This window comes from Amphibalanus amphitrite, unplaced genomic scaffold, assembly GCF_019059575.1.
Source record: "Amphibalanus amphitrite isolate SeventyFive unplaced genomic scaffold, NRLGWU_Aamphi_draft 000223F_arrow, whole genome shotgun sequence".
NCBI classification, from domain to species: Eukaryota; Metazoa; Arthropoda; class Thecostraca; order Balanomorpha; family Balanidae; genus Amphibalanus; species Amphibalanus amphitrite.
In genome coordinates this window covers 371,644-398,080 of record NW_024881718.1, presented here as the reverse complement: position 1 = coordinate 398,080, position 26,437 = coordinate 371,644, and the positions used below count along the sequence as shown (strand labels likewise).

Below are 26,437 nucleotides of genomic sequence, written 5' to 3'. Positions count from 1 at the left end.
CCCTCCGATCGCGCAATTCCGATTCTATGGCAGAATTTAGAGTCCAAAGTTTAACGTGCGCACAAAGCCGCGCACGGCCGGTCCCCTCGCTGACTTCGCCTGGCTACGGCCTGCCACCAACCGCAAACATACCTGTCAGGAGGCCCATAAATTTAGTCGCTTCTCGATTGAATTAGGGAATACAAAATGGATTTCGTTAATGGATAATTTGATTTTTATTTGCATTTGATTTTTTTGTAGGACAATGAAAATATGAAACATGTTTTGTTTTGTATTGATAAACTATGCTGAAGTAGCAAACTGACCACGTGGCGTCATCTATCATTTACACTTGAACCTCTACTGGTTCCCGGTAGGCTAGGTGACCTCAAGCCAGGTCAGTGTGCTTGCGTCATTCGGTATCAAGATGCCGAGACGCCGCCATACCGTTTGTGCCGCGGACCGCGAGCGAATCATCCAAGCGTACCGTGATGGCAACGATTACGTCGCTGTGGCCCGCCAGTTGAGCGTAAAGAGGACGACCGCCTGGTCCATCGTGGCAAAGTGGATGCGTATTCGCCGTTCTTGAACCCCATTGATAACTGTTTCTCTGTCTACAAAGCAGACCTGAAGCAGCGTCTTGGACAGGTGCAGGGTACTCGTACGCTGGACGATCGCGGCACGGCTCTGGCGGCAGGACACCGTGGCATCGGAACGTGGAGGAGCGCCATCCTGGAGGAGCTGGCGGATCAAGCGATTGCTGCCATGACCCAGGAGAAGGTGGCAGCTGCTTATCAACACGCCAACGTGTTCATCGGCGCCTGTCTGGCCAGAGAGGACACCTGGGCCGGGTGACCGCACCGGCGCGGCGCGGCGACAACTGGCGGCGGCGGAGCGGTCGGTTATGTGCACTGATTGTGCTGCTTGTGTGCATTGTTATTGCAGCCGGTGCCGTAGCTCAGTTGGCTGGAGCGTTGGACTCCGCGTGGTGAGAGCACGCGTTCCCGGTTATGACAGTCCGGGTTCGAGGCGCGACGGGCGCTCGACATTTATGGGCCTCCTGACAGGTATGGTTGCGGTTGGTGGCAGGCCGTAGCCAGGCGAAGTCAGCGAGGGGACCGGCCGTGCGCGGCTTTGTGCGCACGTTAAACTTTGGACTCTAACTTCTGCCATAGAATCGGAATTGCGCGATCGGAGGGTAGAGGGCAGGGTCATCGCAACAAGCTTCGCTTAGCGGTGGCTATGTCCTTGTGAATCCTTCCCATCAAAAGGTTCGGACTAAATTTATAAAAAAAAGTGTTATGAAGAAATAGTATGAAGCGCTCTAGCGAGGAACATCTTGATATATGTAGTTTGAATTTCAAATGACCTTTTCCTCGATAATTAATTGAAAATGCAATAAAAAGCAAATACTATATTGTTTGACAAATTTTCGAACAACAGTTCATTCTCAAGCCACATGAAACAATTGACAACGAAGTTTTATAACTGCCGCCAAGCCACTTTTTTAAATTCTTACACGTGATATACAAAGTGGTCTTCTTAAAATCGGAAAGCTGAACTAAATCGATCATATCCCAAGCTGTTCTAACTCCACCTATTCCACATATACATCCACACATACATGACCATTAAAAGTAATATGCGAGCACACCCACACAAATACATACAATATGGTTCTTCTTGGTCGTGGATCGTGTCACATTAAAACAAAAAATAAATAACAATACAAACACTTCGAAAGTCTCGTAGTAGATCGTGTCGTAAAAGGGCGGTTCGGTTTAAACAATCATACAAATGCATACAACTAATATGCCGGCACTCCCACATAAATACATACAATATGGTTCGTCTTGGTCGAAATCGTGATCGTGTCGCATTAAAAAAAAAGAAGACAACAACAATAACAATACAAACGCTTCGAAGTCTCGTAGTAGATCGTGTCGTACAAGGCCTTATATGTAGTGTCATAAAAGGTTCGGTTTAAACAATAATACATAATACATATGCATAGAACTTCGAATCAAGCGCAGTAACAATAAACCACACATAATATACATTATAACGACTTTGCGCCGTTCACGCATGTTAAAAAAGTATGGTTAAATCTTGATAGCACAAGTATTTTTTGCAGCATCGGAGGGCTGTCTCTAAACGCGCGCGTGATTTCAGTTTTTTAAGTAAAACGTCGGTATAACAGAAATTAATCCCGGGAATAATATTGTTAATCAGACTTTTCTTTCCGTGGTGGAGCCCGAATGGTTTCACAAGAATGGTTTCATGCTGCTCACTGAAAAAAGAGTATTGGCCTGCATTGAGATGAGATTGAATGTTAAGTGCACCGAAGGCAACACAGAGCTAAATCAAATTCAGAGAGAGCTTTGAGACGCCTTCTTATTTTTTTTAATCTGATAGGCCCACTGCTTTGTCCGATCACTCAAAGGTGATGCTCATAATGCAGAAAATGGATACGAATGGTACAGACAGCGAGAAAAAAAAACTGCAGTTTGCTCTCCCAAGAGCTGGCAAACAGAGAAGCAGAAGGTGTTCCAACCAACACAAGGAAGACCCAGAATGGGCTGTAGCCACTTATCGTGATAGGAGCAGCGCAGGCCAAGTGTCTAATAAGTATACCTAGGCACACATGATACAGAGATGATGGAATAGATCAGAGCTTGTAAAGACGCGTTTTCAGTATAAGGTTCTCACAGAAGGCGGCCCTGGGTGCATAAGTTCTTTTATCTTTACCAGTGCTGCAAGAGGGCCTGTATATGAATATAAGAGACTGACCGAGACATTGCACAGTCCACTTATTCCACTATTGCATTTCCTAATTGGCGCTATTAACTTGATTAATTAGTACACACTTCGTTATTAACAAATGTTCCCCGAAAACAAAACCAAGCCCCGTTTCTTTTCCCAATCCCTCAATGTAGCCCTTTTAAACAGACGAGCTGAGCAACGAACGGCGCAAAGTCGTTATAATAAATGTAATCGGACCGCCTCCTCGGTACACCAGGCATTATTCGGTGTGCCTTGCCAAGAGTGTTTATATTTAATGCACTCGCAGGCTCGTGCATTAAATACAAAAATAACACTCATTTCATTCGTGTTATTTTTGAAAATATTAACCTCACTTCGTTCGGTTAATATTTTAGAAAAAATAATGCCCTCACTCCGTTCGGGCATTATTTAAAACACCCTTGGCTAGGCACACCGAATAATACCTGGTATATCGAGGAGGCGGTCCGATTAAATATATATTATACAATGACAGCCAGTGGATAATGAAAACAAACGACTATCATTCTATAGTATGGGCCATGAAGACATATTGGAGTTGAGCTTTGGGTGCTTCTTTTGGATAAGGAGAGATTCCGCGATTTTCCTATCGGGGTGATCTTTCGACTTATACAAAATGCGTACTTTGAGAGGTGTGCCTCCTTCGTGGGTGGAGTGACACTCCTGAAAATGATCGCCCATGGGCGTGTCGCGTGTTTTGTTGAGCGCGTCCCTCAGGTGTTCATTGAATCGTAAGCGCACCGGGCGCTTCGTCTCGCCTACGTATGTTACGGTCTCTCCATTGCTTTCACAGACAGTACATGTAATCTCATAGACTAAGTTTTTCTGTGTGCAGTCCCCAGAGAACCCCGAGCTGCATGTGTGACATCTTTGACCTCCTGGGCATATGGGCTTACACAGTGCTGATCTCACCAGTTTATCTTTTAGTTTTTGTGAATTTTTCCATGCTAACTTTACATTGAGGCCTGATTGTCTCACTTTCCTCTTGACTTCGCACAGGAGTCTTTCATCTACATAAGGAAGTGTAAGGAACCCATCACACGGTTCTTGGGTCCTGTCTCTTCTAGTTCTCGACTGAGTCTTGTTCCCCCTAGCCTCTCTGAGCAACCTGTTCAGGACATAGTTTGGGTAGCCATTCTTTAAGAGTAATTGCCTTATCTTTTCTACACTTTTCCTCTCCTTCATGTTGTTTGATGAATTCCTGATAGCCCGTTTAAATTGATTTCTAGCCACGTTGAGTTTGGTCGACTTTGGGTGTGCAGAATCGAAATGAAGAATAATGCCCGAGTTCATGGGCTTGATGTAGAGCTCTGTCTCAATTTTTGTGACCTCATCCTTTTCTTCAACCGTCACCAACGTGTCTAGAAATGACACCCCTTTTTCTTTGTCAGAGTAGTCTAAAGTGAACTTTACCGATGGATGTAGGGAGTTGAGGTAGGTGAGGAAGTCTTTGAGCGTCTGCTCACCGTGAGTCCATATATAATTATAACTGCCATATATAATTAGTTAAAGTCCATATATAATTATAACTGCCGCCATGAGGCTTGGCGGCAGTTATAAAACTTCGTTGTCAATTGTTTCATGTGGCTTGAGAATGAACTGTTGTTCGAAAATTTGCCAAACAATATAATATTTGCTTTTTATTGCATTTTCAATTAATTATCGAGGAAAAGGTCATTTGAAATTCAAACTACATAAAAAAAGTGTTACGTAATGTTTTTTTTATGTGGCATGGCCATTGGCCATACACAAATGAAAGTTTGTTTATCATGTTGCTTTTTTACCAGAGGCATTTCAAGCTGATGACCCGTTACTGTGGATTAAATTGATTCGTTAACTGCTTGTATTTATTTGTTTTAAAATGTTGAAGTACACACACATAAATAAAGTTCTACTTGTATTGAAACCAAATTGTGTTGTATCGTGCAATGAGACTAAAAAGCAATTCTATGGTGTTTTATGAACGTGATAACAATTCATTATCTGCGTATATTCGTAGAGACAGGCCGCGAGGACAATCAAACCAAATTCAGTTATGGGTATGTCGATTATGAACGCTCAACTCATACATATTGATTATATGTATACGATGAAGTTTGATATAATCGTAAACGAAATTAAAAGACCTTTGTCAAAATTGATTCACGCCCGCCTATATCAGATGGACGTTGTCATATTCAGTGCGCTGTGTCTAAATCCACTGAACAGTGTCGAAGTTGTGCACACTGCCTATTTTCAATGCCCCTTATCGTGAAGGCGCGTTGTGTCGATGAGAGGCGCGCAAATGTCGAAAGACCACGCCTGTTGCCGGCTTAAAGGAAATAGTTCACTTTCACGAAATTATTTTTTTTGCAATGGATTTGTGATTTTTTATGTTCAAAATGATCAGCAAAGAAAATAAAACCTTTTTACAGCAAAAGATTATTTTCTATATTTTTGATATAGGAAGAACTTTTCAGTTTCTGTAAGGCACACGCGATCCAGTATGAAAAGAGCATGGATCCCGAAAATTCTTAGAAACTAGAGAAATTATCGCGGCCACCGGCATTTGGGCGATCTGCTCGGCATATTTACGTCTGGACAACGAGTTGCGTTGGAGAGGCCGGAAATAGTGGCGATTTCAGGACCGCAATAATGGACCGTCATTGGAATGATTCTTTTTTAAAACATGCGTTGTTTTTAGCCGAAATTTAGTTCTTACCATAAAATATTTTGTAATTAGAGTTTGGCCGAGAATGAATACCATCAGAGCTAAGTTTTTACTTTCATTGTATTTTGTCCAGAAGCATTAGTGCTGTTTTGTTGCAGTTTTTGCGCGTTTGTTACAAAATATGAAGCAAACCTGCAAAAAAGTTCCAAGGTGAAGATGATGCATATCACAATCATATTGACCTCAAGTTCATCCGTTCCTTCCATGATTGACTAGACAGATTTACACATTTCAATTTTATCTTGGATCAAAGGTGTTCGTGTGATCAGTGCCAACTGCCAGAGTTTAACTTGAAGTCCATGTCCCTCCGCTAAGAAGAAGAAGTTATTAAATATTTTGCTTTGTGTATTCCAAGAGGAGAGAGAAGTGGGAGCTATTTTCTTTGTGCCTTCATGTCGAATTGAAGATGGATCATTAAATTTTCAAGGCGTTGATCAACCAAGCATTTAGTCTTTCTCGTACATAAGCAGTGGCTAAGAAGAAAAAGTTAATCATCATACCTGAAGTTAAGTCATCTTACTTCAACTCATACTTTGCAGCAAGATCCCCAAGGACAGAGGATATATTGTATACCTATCCTGTAAATCAAAGCATTTTTGTGCTTGCAAAGGCTTAAGTTATTTGTTGTGTGCTCGGAGTGAGGCTATGGGCGTTTTGTTGTATGTTTATGCGGAGATTGAATATAACTGTGACCCTGTGATTGTTTGTATATTTACTACAGTCAAACAGCATATTCAAATAACATACTCACCTAGCTCATAGCTGTACTCCCGCAGGATTTGTACTTGTTGATGTCTCAAGCATGAACAAAGCACTAAACTAGCTTAGTTATCATTTCCCACATTTTTCTGAGCATCTAACATGGCATACAGCAGTGCAGAGCAGCTTCAGAGAAGAAACACTTAAAATGCACAGACTCACAACACAACAGCCACCAGGGTGGCTGTTTCCCTGGATGTGGTTTGGCAAGGTGAGCGAACTGTTATCAAGTTGAAGGTAAGCAGGTAAGATCGAGTTAGGGTGAGTACCTAGTACCTATAACTGGGTGCTAATGCTATGCAGGTCTTGGGTAAGTTGCAAATAAGTGTGATGATTGAGGTTAGGTCAGGTTAGTCAGGTATGAATTGATCAGGTCACATTTTTATGAACACTTGGCAAATTAAAAAAAAACTAACATGACCTAATATTAGCTAGCCCAACTAAACCTACATAACTACTGAACTATAGGTACTGAGCACCTACCTACTTGTGCCTACATCTCATACCAAGTCAAAATAAAGAAGTTCCTTTCTGGAAGATTACCCTGGCAGTACTTTTTATCCCAGCCCTGTCAAGAAAACTAATACTTCTCAAGTTCTGAGTCCCTTCTGGCCATCCACAGAAAGAAATGCTGACAGCTTTGCTTTTGTATATTAGACCAATAATCACCATCACGGAACACATGATATGATCACATCGTTGCATGGATTGTCACATTGACAAATGACAATTTTACTGAAATCCTTTTTCAAGAAATGCAAAGTAATGATGAACATCAAATTAAACATTATAAAGCTGATTTAGTGATCCAAGCTTTCTCTTCCAGTAGCAACAGAATGATCGCATGTTTCATTTGCCAGACACTGAGTAATGCACATTACCATCTGCATAGCAAAGTAAAGCTGCCCAGGTTTGTTCATTCTAGATTTTTCACTTGGCAGCTAGCACTCATTGATCTTGCTGCTGTAGCCTGTAAGTAATATTTCAATATTCATACCAATACATCAATACGCGTTCACCAGCCAACATTTTCTGGCTTGATACTGCGCGTGTTCTTCAGTATTGATCTCCTGCAATATTATAGCTTGTTTTCGGCCAATAAGCTCTTTTAATTTTACTTTTTCTTGCTGATAGGTGAGCCAGATCAACTTGTGTTTATCAACCAACATTTCCTAACTTCAACCTGATATTACTCAGGACTCACAACTCTTAGCCTCCTGTATACATCAACTTGGGATTGTTTTCAGTCAACATGCTTCTTTAATATGATATAATTAAGTCACAAGAGATTCAAAACTTACAACAAAACGACATACAAGAGTTCGAAAACCATCAGATAAAAAAAAGGCCTTGGAACGGAGAAGAACTGAGCGAATTGGTGTGCTCCATTTGTTTGTTTACAATAATTGTAGTGCTGATGTATTGTTTTAGGACTCTAGCGGTTGGCTCATAAAAACTGAAACATTTTCACAAAATCTGTAAGGCAATTAATATTTCTCTGAAAGAACTTAAATATTCAAAAGCCAAACACCATGAAATACAGGAATCAGAGGCCTCTTGCACCAAACTACCTAGCTAGGTAAAATCGAAAAAACCGGTTTCAGAATAAGCTAATCTAACGGTGGTAATTTTTTTTGCAATAGCCCAACACATAATCCTACATGTGCTTGCAAAATTTTGCATGCAAATTGTTACATTTGGGACTTGGACTGGGTATACGATGCAAAATAATCCAAGCATTGGTGCAAGAGGATTTTGGTGCAAGAGGCCTCAGAACGAAAAAGTAACCCGAAAATCCAGCCTAATAACCGGCTCCTAAAACTGCGGCAAAATCAGCACTTTTCCCCGCAACTCGTTGTCCAGACGTAAATATGCATCTGCTCGTGCTTTTGTTACTGGAGCGCCTCACTGGAGCGAATTTCTCTAGAGTTCTCGTAGATAATTTCTCTAGTTTCTGAAGAATTTTCGGGACCCATGCTCGTTTCATACTGGATGCGAATATATGCAAGGCACACATCCTCAATGCAAGACACATTTTTCGGGACGAGAAATAGAATATCTTTGCCTAGGGTGATCGTTGGGCTGTAAAAGCTCCTGATTTATGCTCGTCTCAGCCCAAGCTACGGAACTGCTATTCCAGTTCAAAACCCATGTTAAAATGTGAACTATTTCCTTTAAATGAAAGAAGTCTAATATGACCTGCACAGATGCCGATTCGCAATGAAAAAAGGTGTAATGCGTGTAACTTGGCCATTTTTGAAGATATTTAGCTAAAACTTGCTAGAGTTAGTCATAATAACACGTTCTATCACATATATTCCGTTTTTTTTTTTAAAGTCAAAAACTTTTTAAAAAATGTAAAAATGTAAATTTTGAATTTTATTATAGAAAATTTTCGAAATTTTCACAATTTCGCAAATCCGAGACAGCAGTTTGATAGCGCAGTCTATTCTGAAATCTGAGTCCTCTCATGCAAAGAAATTGGATCTAGCTTAAAAACTGAGCCCTTGGGAGCGATTGCCGTGGTTCAATGTTTTGCGTCGAAATCGGCCGAACATGACGTCACTCTGACGTCATGTTCTGAGGGCCTCACAGGGCCTCACACTGGCGCCTCTGAAGGTTTTACACAAGCGCATCTGACGGCTACCTACCTGCAACTCTGTGGGCCCCACACTGGTGACTCTGAGGGCTTCCAGTGACACCTGAGAGTACCACGCCGGTCTCCAGGATCCCACAGGGCTCCTGAAGGCCTCTGCTGGCCCTTGCTGGTCTCTTGAAGACCCCTTGCCCCCGTGCATGTGTCTCTGAGGATTGGGGACTCCCACAACGATGCCTTTGAAAGTCTTCACCGGCGACTGTGAGGGCACCACACAGACACGTCTGAGGGCCCTACACCGCCACCTCTGAGACACCAGTGTCTCCTGAGGCCCCACATCGGCGACTCTGAGGGTCCCACACCGGCGCCTCTGGGGCCCTACACCAGTGCCTCTGGCAGCCAGCCACCGGTAACTCTGTAGGTCCTACACCGGTGACTCTGAGGGCCCCACCGGCGTCTGAGAGTACCAGTGATGCCATGCACATTTTTGCTCCATCCCAAGATCTCGACCAGAATTTCCCAAGATTCTCGTCTCGAATCCCAAGACTACCCATCGCATATCCTTAGGAGTACCCCAAGTAAATCCATAGCTTATTTTGGACATATTAGTGTGTTTAGTATTCAACTTTCTTTTTTTCTTTTCTTCGGGTCCACCCTTGTCCTTATTGGCGTATTTACAGCAGCTAATGTACCTACAGCCAGGGGGAGGGGAGTGGGAGGGGGTCGATCAGACTCCTACATCTGATCGGTTCCTGACCGAGCATAAGAGATTCACGAAAAATGAAGATGCTGGCCTAGACAACATGAAGCCGGTGGTATCTGAATTTATGGTCAGGTCATTCGTCGACCGTCAATGGTGGGTCAAGGACCCAAAACACAAAGTCCGTATCTGTTAGAACTTCTTAGAAACGAAGTCTGTGGCATTTTGGATTTATTTCGAAAATTTTCTCGTGACACATTTAGAGAAGCTAGGGTTAGGTGAGGTCAGGCTGATTTTAAGCGTTTTCCACCACTTAGTTTTGAAATATGGTCTCCAAAACAAGCTCTTAAAAGCTTATGTGAATTCCCGAAATCGAAAAGCCTATGCTGTGAATCTGCGCATAAGCCAGTGCTCGCTGGGGCCCATGAATTTTCAAGCCGACGATGGCGAGGGGTCTAAACGAGGACCGAACTCGTCCCCTGGACTATATAGTTACAAGACGTCAGCAATGTTGTGAAGGTCGCAAGGTTACGCTTTGATTATTTTTGGTCCAGGAGACCCCAGAGGTCAGGTGACCAGACACTTTTCCGAGGTCAAAGACAAATTGCCCTTATTTTGGTTCGCGGTCAACGGATAAGCCTTTCTAAAATGCCGCTTTCTAAAATATTTTTTAGGCATAATGTTTGTAAAAGCTTTTCATGGCCACCCAACATCATGCCGCTAAACCACCCATCCCCGTTGATCGGTAGTTGGAAATTAAACAAATGAGCGCCAGTTCCGAACAGCGACTGAAAGCTGCTACTATACCTATAGCAAGTAATGGTACAAAAATAATCCTACGATCTCGGTAAGATAATGCCTGCTAGAAACATCGCAAGCTTCGTCCGTTACTTCAATGTTTGATTAACCGTCCGTGAGGCAAATCCATCCTAAATCTATTATCGACCGAGGAAAAAGCATGCGACAGCATGAGAAGACAAAGTGAAATCAGCTTCTGCCAGATCCCAAGATATGCAGTGCAAATCACAAGATCCCAATGTTAATGTTCAAATCCCAAGATCTTGGGACAAATCCCAAGGAATGGCATCGCTGGGAGTACCATGCCGATCTCTAACCCGGCAGTTGCTGGGGTATTTCGCCACCCACCGTTTGCTGGGGGGGGGGGGGGGGCGTTAAACGCCCCCAGCCGATAACTCGAGAACCAATAGGCGCAGCGAAACGCACGAGGCGGCAAATGAAAGAGCGCGACGAGACGCTTCAGATGAGTACTTTAAAGTTGAATTTTGAGGTCACAGGTCAGGTCAAGGTCAGGTCAAACACCGGAAATCGGGCTTTCAGTAGCATGGACTTCAGGACTTTGCAATGGGCGCCTCTCGTCATAAAGTCTGTCAAAACGGTGCACAATCCATCATATAAAGCCTACAAGAGTGTCAGCTCCATGTAGGGGTCAGTCAAGCATAGGTCAGGGTCAAGGTCAGGTCAACCGGGTAGGCACATATCCCCGAAAATCAAAACTGATATTCGCAGCCTGTGACACATGTTTTATGGGTAATTTGGAGCGTAGAACACGATGGTGACATTCCTTTTCTCATATGTGTACGTGTTTGGCTCAAAAAGTTCAATTTAAGAAATGCATGTATCATGGTCGTGAAGTAGTCACGAGAAATTGCCAAGATTCATTTCAAGATTCTGGAAAATGCGGAACGATAATCAATAATCGAAGATAGCCATTTGATTGATCATGGTATTGGCAGTCTAATGGCGTTTACGGCATGTCTGTATATCTATTTTGTGATTTTATATGATTTTTTGAACATATGCCGTTTTTGGTCGAAAACTCAGAAATCATGACGTCACTAAAACCTCGATATCTCAAAAATTTTCCGATCGATTTTTTTGAAACTTTGTCACAATAAACTTCAATTAATTCCCTACAGGTACCCAAAATTTGGCGCGCCTGCGGCGCGCCGTTTTTATGCTATGGCCCGGCGAAAAAAGTGGGGGCGTTTAACGCCCCCCCCCCAGCAACTCGCGGGCTAAGGACTCCACAGGGCTCCTGAAGATACTGCCGGCCCTCACTTGCCGGCCTGTGAAGGCCCATTGTTGGCATCATACCGCCCGTTACCGGCCTCTGAGGGCCCTTTGTCGGTCTCTGAGAGGTCCTACTAGGTTATTAAGCATTCGCATTTCGCACTAACAACTCCAAGGGCCCCACACACAGCCATCTGTGAATGGTGTGGGCTTAGTGCCACACCAGTGTCTGAGGCACCACAACGGCGTCCATGTGAGCCCACACACCAGCACCTTAGAGGGCCCACACCGGCTCCTTTGTGGTTCCTGCACCAGTGCCTCCGAGGGCCCCACACCACTGCCTCTGGGGAACCCTCACCGATACCTTTGATGGTCCCACGCCAGTACCTCTTAAGGTTCCACACCGGCGGCCCTGGGTCGGCTCTATACACCAGTCATTCTGAGGGCCCCACCGGCCCCACCAATTTTCGTCGATTTCTGGCGCTGCCCGGGTATTTGTCCCAAAAGCCTCCTCCTCCGGGATCTGCCAATGGGGGTCAGGTGTCCTACCATTTTTTTTTAACTCGTGTCAGGGCTATGACGAAAAATAAGTGGCCTAAATCCGATGACAAAACAGGATTTGGGGGTACCCTACTGGTTTGGCTCCGTGACCTGGTATGCCCCCCCCCCGCGCTGAAACCCTGGATCCGCCACTGCGAGAAGACTTACCACCATCTACTTGAAGTGCATCGAACGTTCGACATGAGCAACACCGATGAATCGGTCGTGGTCATAAACGTGCAGTGGGTTCATGGTAGGTACCTAGTTTTAGCAGCAAGCAATATTTACATGTTCGTAGTGTAACATAATGACCCTTTAGCTGGTGAACAAACTAGTTATTCTGATAAATATGTGCTTAAAATGTGCTTCATCAGTTACTGGCTCAGTCGACAATCAACATATGTCTAGGCGGCAGAACGGGGAGGGCACCGGGGCACTGTGCCCCCCTTTGATTTTGGCATTATAACATTAGCCTTATGGGCGTTGCATGGAAAGAATGGCACCAAAAGTTGGCAGTGCCCCCCCCCCCCTTAATTGAAGGTATTCCGCCTCTACTGTGTCTACCTTGTTCAAGTGATTGTAATGTAATCTTTCTATGGCACTTTTGAGCATTATGAATGTAATTATTAGGTACGTTTTTAATAACCTTATGCTCATATTAGTAGGTAATTATATTCCAAAGAAAAATACAGATTAATATATTTCGACTTGCGCCTTCAACAGAATATGAGAACAGTTTGTCGATACACGAAATAAAACTGAGACGATTCACTGAGTACAAACGTGCAGAAATAAACAATGGCCTTCAATTTAAGATTAGGATTAAGCATTTAGTAGGTCGAAATTCTATCATAACTAACACCAGTATTATATAGCGCCTTTTGGGGCGACTAACGGAGCGAGCGAGGGGTGAGTCTTGCACGTGCGAAATTTCGAGGGGGTACCTCCAACTGACTTGTGCACGGCACCCTACTGACCGGTTTCTAGCGATGTGCCAAATTTGAGCACAATCGGCCCAGCCGTTCTCGAGATCTGGGAGCGGCACCCTGCACGTGCGCACGTGCAAAATGGGTCCCAACTGACTTGTGCACGGCACCCTACTAACTGGTCCCTAACTGTGAACCAAATTTGAGCGCCATCGGTCCAGCCGTTCTCGAGATCTGGAAACGACCCCTGCACGTGCGCACGTGCAGCAGCACCCCAACTCTGGCACATGGATATGCAGTGCCTAGTGGGTGCCTACCCACATGCCAACTTTCAGCGCAATCGGCCAAGTAGTTACCGAGATATTGCAACAATGACAAAACTGACACCTCTTCGTTTTGCGCGTGGCACGTGCATAAGTGGTCACCCACATGCATCGGGAATAGTCCAATACTTGGTAGAAGGAATGAAGCTACCCTACAAAAATTACCCCGTGTAAATCGGTCAAGTGGTTGCTGAGATATAAGCCTCGCAAAAGCATCCGCACGGCCGCTCATACTCAGAAATTTCCGTTAATCTAAGGAAAGACTACGCTCGCTTCGCTCGCTCCGTAACAACATGACAGTCAATAACACTGATCACGTATGTATAATACATATTAAACACTTTGCATTGCATATTTATAGAATGATATATAATACAAACAAGTGAATATGATACAAGTGAATGTGATACATACAAGCGAATATGATACATAAAGAATGTCATATATGATACATACAATATATAATACATAAAATACAATACTGTTAAGTGCAATACAAAATACATATATGGTACATAGAACATGAGTGGAACATGATACACATATTTACATCGTATACCAAAGTGTTCAAGTATGGTTCGTCGCAGAAGAGCCCTGTGTATATGCTGGTGGTCTGAGGAGGGGCCAGGATGACGTGTGTGTGTGTTTAGAGGGTTTTTTATTCCGAATTTCAATAAATTCTCATATCTTAAGGTCTGCTACGTCTTTGCACACTCGCTTAATGGAAGTTTTGAATGACCGTGCTGTTATGTTGCTGGATGGGTGCTGCTGTGCCACGTGGTCACCGAAAGGTGTGTTGCGAGTTTTGTTTTTGGCGTTTCTGATGTGCTCGTTAAAACGATCCCGGACACATCGCTTGGACTCACCTATGTAAACTGCTGGATTGTCGGTGCACATGTTACACTCAATTTTGTATACCGTGTTCTTTGTGTGACAACGACCCTCGAGTCCCGCTTCGCAGGTGGAACAGCGCCTTTGACCAGCCGGGCAGGGAGGGCTCTGTAGAGCTGATTTGGTCAAGTACTGACTCAGTCAAGTACTGAGTCAAGTACTCAGTACTTGACTCAAGTACTGAGTACTCAAGTACTCAAGTATACAGGGTGATCCAAAAAAATTGAAACCCCAACTTAAAATGTCTGTAAGTCAGAAAATTTTCACTTTATTGACAAATTGCAAACACCATTAGTGTTCAATTTCTATAAAACCAAGATGATTGAACTTAATTATTACTATAAATATTGCCCTAGACATATGCCTATAACATTTGTGTCACGAAACTCAGTGAAACGGTTTTGAACATTAGGTATGCGCAAATAAGTGATTTGCGGTTTGCTGTTCTAACCATGTCGCTTGTTGGAGGTTCATGAATAAAAATAGCTCATTCACGTGGTATTGTAAGGAAAGGAAAGGCTAACGGCCTGCTGGGACCAGTTGTCCCAAAGACTGCTCGCCCGCGCAGTCGGAGTCGGAGCCTTCCCCGAGCGACTGCAGGCCTGCGTGACGGCCCACGGAGCTCGCGTTGAGCACATGCTGGGATGAACAGCGGAAGCTAGGACGCGTGTATCTGTTCTACTGTGTGCCTCTGTATAAACTTTTATGTGATAAAATTGAATTTAGATGTGGTGTTATTCGCAAAAAGACATCAGATAGAGTGCTAACGGATTTCAGCGCATTGTTAACATTTGGCGATTTCGTTTCAACTCAGTTTTCTGACGCTCATTTCAAAAGCTAATAGTGTGCCAATGCTTTACAACATACATGCACCAATTTGACGTGATTTTATAAAGGATTCAATGATCTTTCTAATGGTGTTCGCAATTTGTCCATAAAGTGAATACTTTCGGACTTCTAGACATTTTAAGTTAGGGGTTCCAAATTTTTAGGATCACCCTGTACCTATATGTATTTTATATTGCACTTAACATACCTGGTATTGTATTTTATGTATTATACATTGTATGTACCTATCATATATGACATTCTTTATGCATCATATTCGCTTGAATGTATCACATTCACTTGTATGTATTATATATATCATTCTATAAATACAGGGCCTTTCATAATGAATGTAACTTTTGACCCTCGCCGGACCTATTGGTTTTCTACATACGCGACGACCGAGGGGGGGGGGGGGGGGGGTACGACCTCTCTCGCCGTTTCGCCCCTGAAGGAGCTAGCACGTCGCGGAAAAAAACGAGCGTGTGCGCCGTTATGAGACGCAGAGATTGGTACCCGATTTTAAGGTCCTAGGTCAACCGGTGACCTCTGAGGTCAGGTCAAGTGCCCCAAGGTACGGTTCAGTTTTTAGTGAATAACTTCGCAAAAAAACCGCCGCAGAGCGCCGATTTTGGCAGCATCGTGTTCGACTCACTCAGGTACGTCGAATGATATACTTTTTATTCGGGTCAGGTCAACTTAGGGTGTTGACCTCAGGTCAAGGTCAGGTCAGCGCCCCCAGGTCACGAAGTTGGTCGAAAGAGGTCATCTCGCATATCATTTGATTTGGCAGGTCTTCCTGAGTCCATTGGTGGCTTTCCCGACTCGCTAGCTTAATTTGATCGGGAGTTATTGACGAAAAACTAATATGACCTTGATGACGTCATAAATGACGTCACGCAAGGTCAACATTGCAAAAGTGACGCATCTTACCTTGCAAGGATTGCGTCAAATCACTTTCTGTGTGATTGAGATAGTTGGAGATCGTTTCCGGCGCCAGAATAGCAGTTTTCATTTTTCCCCATTGACTTATAGGTAATGGTGAGGTCACGAAAATGACCTGACCGCATATGACCTTTAGGAAAAATCCGAGATCTGAAAGTTGTGAGACTCGTAATGGATACTAGATCCTGCAAGTTTCATTTCCTTGTGAAAACTCCTCTGGCAGTGAGGGTGTTGCGAAGTTGCGACATCTGAAGACCGTGCAGAGGTTCACTTATGACGTCATAGGTCAGTGACCTGACCTGACCCGAAAATGCAGTTGGTGTCAAAAGATCCGGCTTGAACTAGGTCAGATATGCTAAGTTTCAGCTCTCTATCGCCAGCGTGTTCGTAGCTATCGTGAAAAAAACCCTGTGGGGGGGGGGGGGCGGCATATCCCTAGAAAAAAAGTCCAATTGGATCCAAATGGATTGTCCGATTGAATTTCTAACGGACTTTTCAAGATAAAAACATGCTTCAAGAGCAACAATATGTATTTGGCATTCCGTACAAACAATACGAGAGGTTCACCAGCCATGAACATTGTAAGACTCTCCACTTATTCATACGCGTTCAGCGATGCACACGCGGTAAATAAACATCACGATACAACTTGAATGCAATTGAATACGAATACTCAAAATGAATACTTTTATGAATAATAATTCAGCTCCCTCAAATTGGATAAGGCACAGCGCACAACATTTGAAGTGAACGGCAGCGTTCTTGAGTGGTCGCCCGCAAGATTACTTTAGGTACTACTCAGGTTGGTTCACTAGGGGAAAAAAGCTACGTCGGTAGCTACGTCACGGATTTGGTAGCAATCTGGTAGCAATTTTTGCAGACATCAATGGCGCGCGTTTTATTTGATCGTAACCAATCCTATTTTACTGCACTATTTTGTTATTTCACTGCAATGTATTGTACATTACATTTAATAATTAAAATAAAGAAATATTCGTAACCCAGCAAGTAAGTTATTCTTTGAGGCAACACTCTGTCAGCATTGAGCCTTCAGAATGTGTCATTTTATAGACTTTCTCATATTACCTACTCTTGTGGAAAACTTTCTGAGTCATGAAAAATGTATGCAGAATGCAGATATGCAAAATTAATTAATTAATTATAACTTCATTTTCAAAGTTTTATAGAAATGCTATTTCACATTACATCATCATAAGGCTACCTGCCTATTTCGCCCAACCAATGAAATATTTATTCAGCAGAAGGCAGGTACTTCTGAGTATTTGTATTTATTTTGTATTTATTCAGTTTATTGCCAACAGGACAGATTCCCAATGATAGGCAAAGTCGAGTAGATAAAACACATGTGTTTTACAGCTGTATTAGCTAACAGCTGTATTAGATATACCTACAACTATGAAAAGACAAGAGTAGGTACTAATATTTCTTATCTACACCAATATTTCAGGAAAATGACAGACTGAGAAGTTATTTAAAAGTTCAGCATATAAAAGGGATGTTATGGCTTGTGCACATTGAAAAACATCAGATAATGCTTTTGAACCATCTCATTCACCAGCACACATCAATCCGGCTCCTGGCTTCTGTCAAGGAAACATTCCAAAATAATGCATTATTTTATTTCATTGATTACCTTGCAAAAGGCAAACAGCAAACACATCACCACCAACAACAGAAAATAGTCAACAGGTAGGTACATACCAGCTGATCTAGCCCGAAGTCGTGCTGTGCCGGCTGTGCCATGTGCCTTTGAAAAACTTTAGCAATCAGAGTTGAATAAACGCCCCAAACTTAGCCATTCATGCATGAAACATGTGCAAATTCTGGTTGAGCATTTTAATGAAAATGAAACTAACAGCTGTATTAGATATACCTACAACTATGAAAAGACAAAAATAATAGCAGAGCTTACTCTACAAGGCATAACCATGAATTTTAAAACTGACATCCAAATTCACACCTCCGAAGTTTAACCCACCTACCAACCACCTGCACATTTCTATGTGCTGCGCAGTGTGCAGTTACCACACACAATTATGAGAATTAAAATAGCTTTGAACAATCAAGCAAGTCAGGACCTGGTATGCAGATTCACAAGTTCTCTCAACATCTTCAACTACCAACAATCAAGAGCACTTTGTGATCTCAATGAGTCCGCAGATCCATCTTCTGTTTTCCATTCTCAGTTTTCATTTGAAATACGAGTTCCATCTCGGAGACACATGTTGCATCATTATGTTTAAACAATTAGGTTATGCTTGAACTATTGGCTTTTCATGTGAACTTTACTTCAAAAGTTGATTTAATAATTTGCATTTTGCATAATGCTACGCTCACGGCGCACCAAATCACAGATAACTTGATAATAACCAAGCGAAAGCCACATTCTTCAGCAAACTATGAGAGCTATCTGATCCATGCTGCGTTGAAATAATTAAAAATCGCCAAAATTAGTCTAAATATGACAATTAAATTAGTATAAACTTCACAAAACTCTGATTTGTGAGGCAATGCGCAACAGAAATGCGAGGGAATATGGTAGTAATCTGGTAGCAATTATGAAGGATTTCCCCTGTCGCTGATAAAAACACTTCAAACAAATTTTTAACGCAGAGGAAATCCTTCATTATGAGTTGCGGGGACCATTTGATTGGCCCATTTTAGATAAATATAGGCCGAATGTTTCGATTTTAACCCCATTTATCGTAATGAGTGCATGGCTTTTTCTAAGTCGCCAACAAAATGCATCACAACAAAATGTATGTACCTACTTACAACACTCTGCCACGTGGCCGTGCACGGGGTTCTGTTAGCTAGATCAAACTAGCACCACTCAACAGCAGGCAATGCTCTATCACATCGGTACTTACAATAAAATGTCCGCAGAGGCTCTATAGGCGATGAACAGCACACAAGCACAATCACCAACGGCCACGTCGCGCCGCACCGACACTGCTCACACCCTCTCTCGGAGACCAACGACGGAAAACTGACAGATGCCCGCGGCCTTCAACCTTCAAACGGCCGATCTCGTTTTTGATTGGCTGATTGATACTCTTTCAAATATTATCTTCACGAGGGTAAACAAGATCCACGCATGAAACGACCACCTGCACACGAGTCACGATACCCAAGAGGAAAGAGTTTTCGTCATGTTCAGGATTGCGAGAGATATATTGATATTTACATGGTAATAATACTCTTTGCTAGCGAATAACTTCAATTTAACCACGTACGTTACCATGCACATAATGGTAGCCGCGAGGTACCCTTTCAATATACTCTTATCTTGCGGGTTTGGTAAAAATGAATCCTCCAGGAGGTGGTAAAAAAGTTTTGAGTGCAGGAAACACTTGAGCACATACATTGTCTCTATAACCATTAACCAATACACACACAAATAACGTAGGCTGTGGATGTAGACACAAAAACACGAAGCCTCTCTTACAATCATGTATCATAGCGTGATGTTTGTTAAAAAAAAAAACAAGAGCCTTTCGAAAAAAATACTTTTTTAGCTAGTAAACAGCATTGCTTTGCAAACAGCCTGCGGTAACATAGGTATTCTAGGATCCATCCACCCAGGCCACGATCTAACCAATTGGCAAGGTGCCAACCTAACTTTAACCGGAGTGCCACCCTGAACACTTTAGTGCATGCCCCAGGCCCATGTCACTCCACTTTTGATGACATCATATGGGGGCCTCAGGACAATAATGGCGCGGCGCGCCACAATCGCTTCAAAGCTACTTGCCAACAGTTGCCATTTTTTAAAATATTATTTTGAAATAAAGTTCCAAGTTATAAAAATATTGTAATTAAGTTGTTGTATGAATCGATACCATATCTAAAAACTTACTGAAAAATGATTTATTCATAGTAAAAATATAAGCTCGATGCGTTTTTACGTTGCTTTCCTTCAACTGCAGAGGGTTTTTAAATCGTCTATATCTTCAACACCGGCCATTTCTTAGCATATTGCTGCTCTTTTTTATCGCTAGAAAATTAGTTGGACTTTCTAATGACATCAATAGTTGAGCGATATGTGTAAAGTGTCACCAACAATCTTCAAATGAAGTTAGTCATTTTTACGTTGTAAAGGAATGGAGTACCCCTATCGAGCATCAGGGGTGACGTCACTCAGGATCTGTCTCTGATTGGTCGGCGGGAGAGTGACTGTACCTTCTATAGATGGCCTTGGCATGCCCCTGAATACCCTTCTACGGTTGTCATCTGTGGCGACAAAGGCCTTCATCACGCGGCTGATGTCCACCTTGTCCAGCTTCTGCTGGTGGACGTGACATACGAGTACCAGCAGGTCCGATAGCCGTCTCTCAGACATGGTGCTGCGCAGCCACGTTTTCACACGTCGCAGCTTGCTGAATGACCTCTCGGCCTCCGCTGAAGCGACGGGAACGCACAACTGAGCCGGTCGACGAGCAGGCGAGCTTGACCACTTGCTGGTAGACATCCCTCACGACAGCAGACTCTCGGAGAATCGAGGCCGCCTCATCCGTTGTCGAGAATGTCTGGCTGCGATGGAAGGCTTTCAGCTCCAGCTGGAGCAGCTCGTAGTCCATGCTTGCCGCTTGGGTCCTTTGGCATACCCTGAAGGAAAAAACGTACATTTAGTTACGGAATATTCTTTTTCTCTATGAACTGAATGTGCCGGAAGCGGTACTCGCACATTCGTGCGTGCGGAAGTTCGCGTGAGAATCAAATTGTATGTCAAAATAATTACTGGGGTTCCGGGGACAGAGGGTGTGGCCTATTAATAAAACTTGGTTTTGGTGGCATTTGATAATTATCACTTTTCTATATAAGGCATTTCTATTACAAGCTATTTCGGCCTTAGTTGATTAAAAGTAGCATCATGGTAGCTAAAACGGCCAGGAAAAGGAAGTTGCCGGCACGGGAGAGTGAGAAAGAAACGACACAGTGCGATCCGCGCTTGATAACAGAATTCGATGGGACGACCGACGTGGTGGAATGGCTTTGTCGGACAGAGCTGATTTGCTCTCACCGTGGTGTGGACCGACCCCCACCGGACACGATTTGGTAGCCGAGGTCTGTGACGTCAGCCGGGCGTGAAGTTTTCCCTTCACCATAGGCTTCACTTCACACACAAACTGGCCGAAGTTCATGCCAAGATAGCCCGGCTTGAAAGTGCAAAAATGATTAAATTTTGCCCTCAATAGATTCATTGCTTCATTTTATAACTAAAAACGTCCGTTATTAGGCCTCAATGAAGGTACAAAGTACTCAAAATCGAAGTTCAAGAAGATACTGTCCGAGCACAATCTGGTAACATCACGTGACCTCTTTTCAGCAGAATGTATGTAATTCAAGGATGGTATTACACGATTGCTGCCTAAAACATCATAAATAATACGCTTGTAACATTTATTACTTCTGTTTAAGTCATAATATTGCAAAACGCAAAATTTATCATGGCAGTCACGTGACCAAAAGTATAGCAGGGGTTGGGACAAACACTAAAAGGATTTCAAGTTTTTTAATCAAATTATATAAGTTTCATGATGAAATTGAAAGAATGTATTTTTTCCTAATGAAATACAAATTTTCGTATGTAAAATATTTTCCTTATGGGCGAAATTCTCCATATAAGAAATGTCAGTGACGTCACCAGGGCTTTACTCAAAACATCCGACCTACCTGTTTCTTATAGGTATCTTGGTGTGGACGTCACGGAGGTGATTCCACTGCGACTGGTTGGAGGAGCCTTCGCTGTCTGGTCGCAGCTCTCGGCAGAAGACCGGGAATCCGTGGCAGCGATAAAAGTGGCTCTACACGCGGCCTTTGCACTCGATGAGAACGCCGCATATGATGCCTTCGTCACGCGACAACTAAAGCACGGCGAGTCTGCCGATGTTTACCTGGCTGACCTGCGGCGTCTGGCGGACCTGTTTGGAGGAGTACATGAGCAGACGTTGAAGTGTGCATTCATCGCCGGCCTCCCAGACACTGTCCGCAGAACCATCCGCGCCTGTTCGAAGGCAGAGAATCTGAGCATGGCTGACGTGCTGACGAGAGCTCGGGCCGTCCTAGGAGACGAACGGGTCGCGCTGGCGGCGACGTCCGGTAGGATTCGGCAGCGGACCTCACAACAGCAGCACAGATCGCGCCGGTGCTGGATCTGTGGCGAGCCGTCGCACCTCGCTGCTCGCTGCCCTCGGCGTGCGGGAAACGTCGTGGGAGATGGCACGTCAGCGCCGGCGTCCTCTCCCGAGCAGTGATGGGCGGCGCGCTACCGACTGTGGACGTCATCGTGGACGGCACCAGGTGTCTCGCGCTGATAGACAGAGGCTGCACTGAGAATCTGGTGCACGCTCCGGTCTGCCGACAATGGAGACGGCAGCGGACGGCCGTCACGACGATGAACGGTGAGCCTTTCCATTGTAGCGGTGTCGGTACGGTGCGTCTGAGCACAATGACGGGTCAGACGGCCGAGTTGAGCGTGTTGGTGTTGGAGGAGCCGCCGATGGGACTGGACTTGGTGATCGGCGTTCCTGGTATTTCGGCGTTGGGTGGCGTAACGGTCGGATCTCCGTCCGACGTTCGGTTTTGTGGGGCAGTGAGTGGGCCTGTTCCCATTGTGGATACCCCGGACTTCACGGTGAAGTTCGACCCTAAAGAAAGAAGCTGGCCGCTTGCTTGGAAGTGGCGGGACGGGGTCGGGCCGGCACGTCTCAACAACACGGTGCCACAATACGCTGTGCCTGCGGAGGCCCGCCAGGAGTACGAGAACGAGCTGGAAATCTGGTTGAATAATGGCTGGCTGGTGCCGGCCCCCGCCGAAGTTAGTTGGTAGCACTGCTGCTCCACGGCGTACATTTCCTACCAGCCCATAGGGTTTACATGTTAAATGGCCTGTTTTCGGCGAGCGATATCTCGGTCAACCTTTGAAGGAATCAATGGTTCTTAGTCTCAAATGATAGATCGACAAGATATCTTGGCTCGCTCCGCGTCGCGTTGGCCATAAAATGATTAAGGAGAAAATTTGGGACCGATTGGTGTTTGTCCCGTGTTGATCGGGCGTCTAGAAGCTTAGATATTCGCGAAAAACTTGTTGAACTTGCCAAAATACCTGCCAGCTTGCTGTATCACCTGCTACTTGGTAATGTACTGAAAACTTGCTAATGTACTGAAAACCTGCCAAAGGTATTTACTTGCCTAAATACCGCAAAGAAACTTGTTGCTTTCCGACGTTTAAATCAGACGTCGTTAAAAACTTTTCAAATTTCCCTTGGTCGCAGTTTGTTTTGATTTGTTTTCAATGAATTGTTTGCAATTTGAGTTTTGTTTAATTCCAATTCGTATATTAATTCACCTATCTATCTTGTCTCTTATTTGTTGCGTCCTACCTATCAAGCGATTACACTTACGTTGAAAGAGCCGGTGGGTGGTTATAATGCAATACCCTGCACGGTGAACAGCTTGCGAGTTTTGCAGCGGTGCGATTGCTGGGGCTTATCGCTGACTGAAAAGGGTAAATACAGTAAATACAGATGGTTGTGTTGGATCCCTTTGCTTTTGCCCAACATTCAGCGTTGGAATTGTGGCTTTATCGTCTCTCTTATTAAAGTTATTAAACTTTTTGTAGATTCGTCAGGTTTGAAGCGACGCGCGGGGCGACATGCCTCTGGCGGCCGCACGCGGAACTACCGCGCACGGCGGCTCTGGCCGGACGACTGCACAGGTGGCAGCACCTGCCCACATTGCACACCGCCGCCGGGCCGGCCGGTGGAATTTTCCAGCCGTCGGCCGGCCGGTGGCCGGCGAATTTCTCCCGGAGGGAAGCACCTCGCTCACAAAAGCACGTGAATCAGCCGCATTCCTGTGTGGCGCGCAATGCTGAAGAGATATGTGTTTCCGCGGGTATCTCGCAGGCCCTAACAGGAAAAGCTCGCTGCAAAAACTGAGCACTTCAAAAAACCCGCAATCCTACTCAAATGGATATTTAAACTTGTTGCTTTCCGACGTTTAAATCAGACGTCGTTAAAAACTTTTCAAATTTCCCTTGGTCGCAGTTTGTTTTGATTTGTTTTCAATGAATTGTTTGCAATTTGAGTTTTGTTTAATTCCAATTCGTATATTAATTCACCTATCTATCTTGTCTCTTATTTGTTGCGTCCTACCTATCAAGCGATTACACTTACGTTGAAAGAGCCGGTGGGTGGTTATAATGCAATACCCTGCACGGTGAACAGCTTGCGAGTTTTGCAGCGGTGCGATTGCTGGGGCTTATCGCTGACTGAAAAGGGTAAATACAGTAAATACAGATGGTTGTGTTGGATCCCTTTGCTTTTGCCCAACATTCAGCGTTGGAATTGTGGCTTTATCGTCTCTCTTATTAAAGTTATTAAACTTTTTGTAGATTCGTCAGGTTTGAAGCGACGCGCGGGGCGACATGCCTCTGGCGGCCGCACGCGGAACTACCGCGCACGGCGGCTCTGGCCGGACGACTGCACAGGTGGCAGCACCTGCCCACATTGCACACCGCCGCCGGGCCGGCCGGTGGAATTTTCCAGCCGTCGGCCGGCCGGTGGCCGGCGAATTTCTCCCGGAGGGAAGCACCTCGCTCACAAAAGCACGTGAATCAGCCGCATTCCTGTGTGGCGCGCAATGCTGAAGAGATATGTGTTTCCGCGGGTATCTCGCAGGCCCTAACAGGAAAAGCTCGCTGCAAAAACTGAGCACTTCAAAAAACCCGCAATCCTACTCAAATGGATATTTAAATGAATTTTCTTTCGACAATTCCTCTACCATTTTTCACGAAACCCAGCCGATCTTCTACGGCGTACAGGGTAAAGGTTTCTCTGCACGCCAGCACACGCGATCCGCCTCTCCGATCGTCGACGCGCGGTCCTCGGTAGCGCAGTCGGTAGCGTATCGGGCTACGGATCCGAGGGTCGTGAGTTCGAATCCTGGGAGCGCCGCGTGATTTTGGCTAGAATTGAATGATGTAGATTCTTGAATGTTTGCATAATCAATTATTAATAGCTAATTGAATGTATCTACCCACTAATCGGCCCCTAAAACCTGCTATTTAAGGAATTTAAGAAATGAATGTCGCGTGCGCGTCACGATTGCCAACCATTGGCGCTACCATATTCTAGTTTGAACTAACTTTTTGCTAGTCCCGACCACATATAGTAGGTTTTCTGGTAGTTATACTAGAAATTCCTATCAAAGTTCGTCCTACCCGTCACTCAATATACCCTGGGCTGGTGCCGTATGATGAAGCAACTCTCGGAAAGCCAAAAGGACTAATTCCTCTCATGGCCATCGAACAGGGCAACAAGTCTAAGGTCAGGCCTGTCCTTGATTACCGCGAGTTGAACAACCATGTGAATGTGCACACTGCGGACGCCGACGTTTGCACCGACACACTGAGAAAGTGGCGCCGGAACGGGGCAAACGTCGCTGTTGTCGACTTGAAACGGGCAGATCTGCAGCTGAGAACGGATCCTCGACTATGGCCTTTCCAGACAGTGATGATCGGCGGGAAGAGGCATGCTTTGACAAGAGTTGGCTTCGGCCTGAACATGGCGCCTTTGATCATGAAGGCAGTGGTACAGGCTGTGCTGCGACAGGACCCGGAGGTGGACCGGGCAACGATTCCGTACGTGGATGATTTGTGCGTAAATGAGGATATCATCAGTGCCGACCGGGTGGTGGACCACTTCCAAGCCTATGGCCTTGAGTGCAAGCCACCAGAGAGAGCGAAACATGGCGCACACATGCTGGGTCTGCGGGTCAAATCTGGGGACGGAACACTGCAGTGGACGCGGGATAATGACGTGGGCGAGCCACCCAGTGTCATCACGCGACGCTCGGTGTTTTCCTGGTGCGGCCGCGTGGTGGCCCACCTGCCAGTGTGCGGCTGGCTGAGGCCAGCCACTGCTTGGCTGAAGAGACAGGTGAATGCCGTGATCCGAGGGTGGGATGACGTCACCGACGACCCACGGCTGCGAGATCAGCTTCGTTACGTCTCGGAGCGTCTGTCTACCGATGACCCTGCCCGCGGCCGCTGGTGTGTCGACGGCGAGCGAGCGGTGATTTGGACCGACGCCAGCTCGGTGGCTGCCGGAGTAGTTCTGGAGACGCCAGAGGGAGAGACAATCGAAGATGCCTGCTGGCTCAGGCGAGACGAGACGGCGCATATAAACATGGCGGAGCTGGACGCCGCGCTCCGCGGTCTCAACCTGGCAATCGCCTGGAAGATGACCGTGATTGAGTTGAAGACCGACGGCGACTCCTTCACCGTTCACCGCTGGATAACGGATGCCATCAGCGGGTGGACTCGTCTCCGAACGAAGGAGCATGGAGAAATGCTCATCCGGCGGCGGGTGGACACAATCA

The 26,437-nt window shown here is 44.9% G+C and overlaps 1 protein-coding gene across 1 annotated transcript in view; it reads left to right on the top strand.

Annotated features, from left to right (window-relative positions):
• Window positions 1-26,437, top strand: part of LOC122385563 (potassium channel subfamily K member 16-like) — a 159,440-nt gene that overhangs the window by 100,137 nt on the left and 32,866 nt on the right. The gene's annotated exons all lie outside the window — the stretch shown is intronic.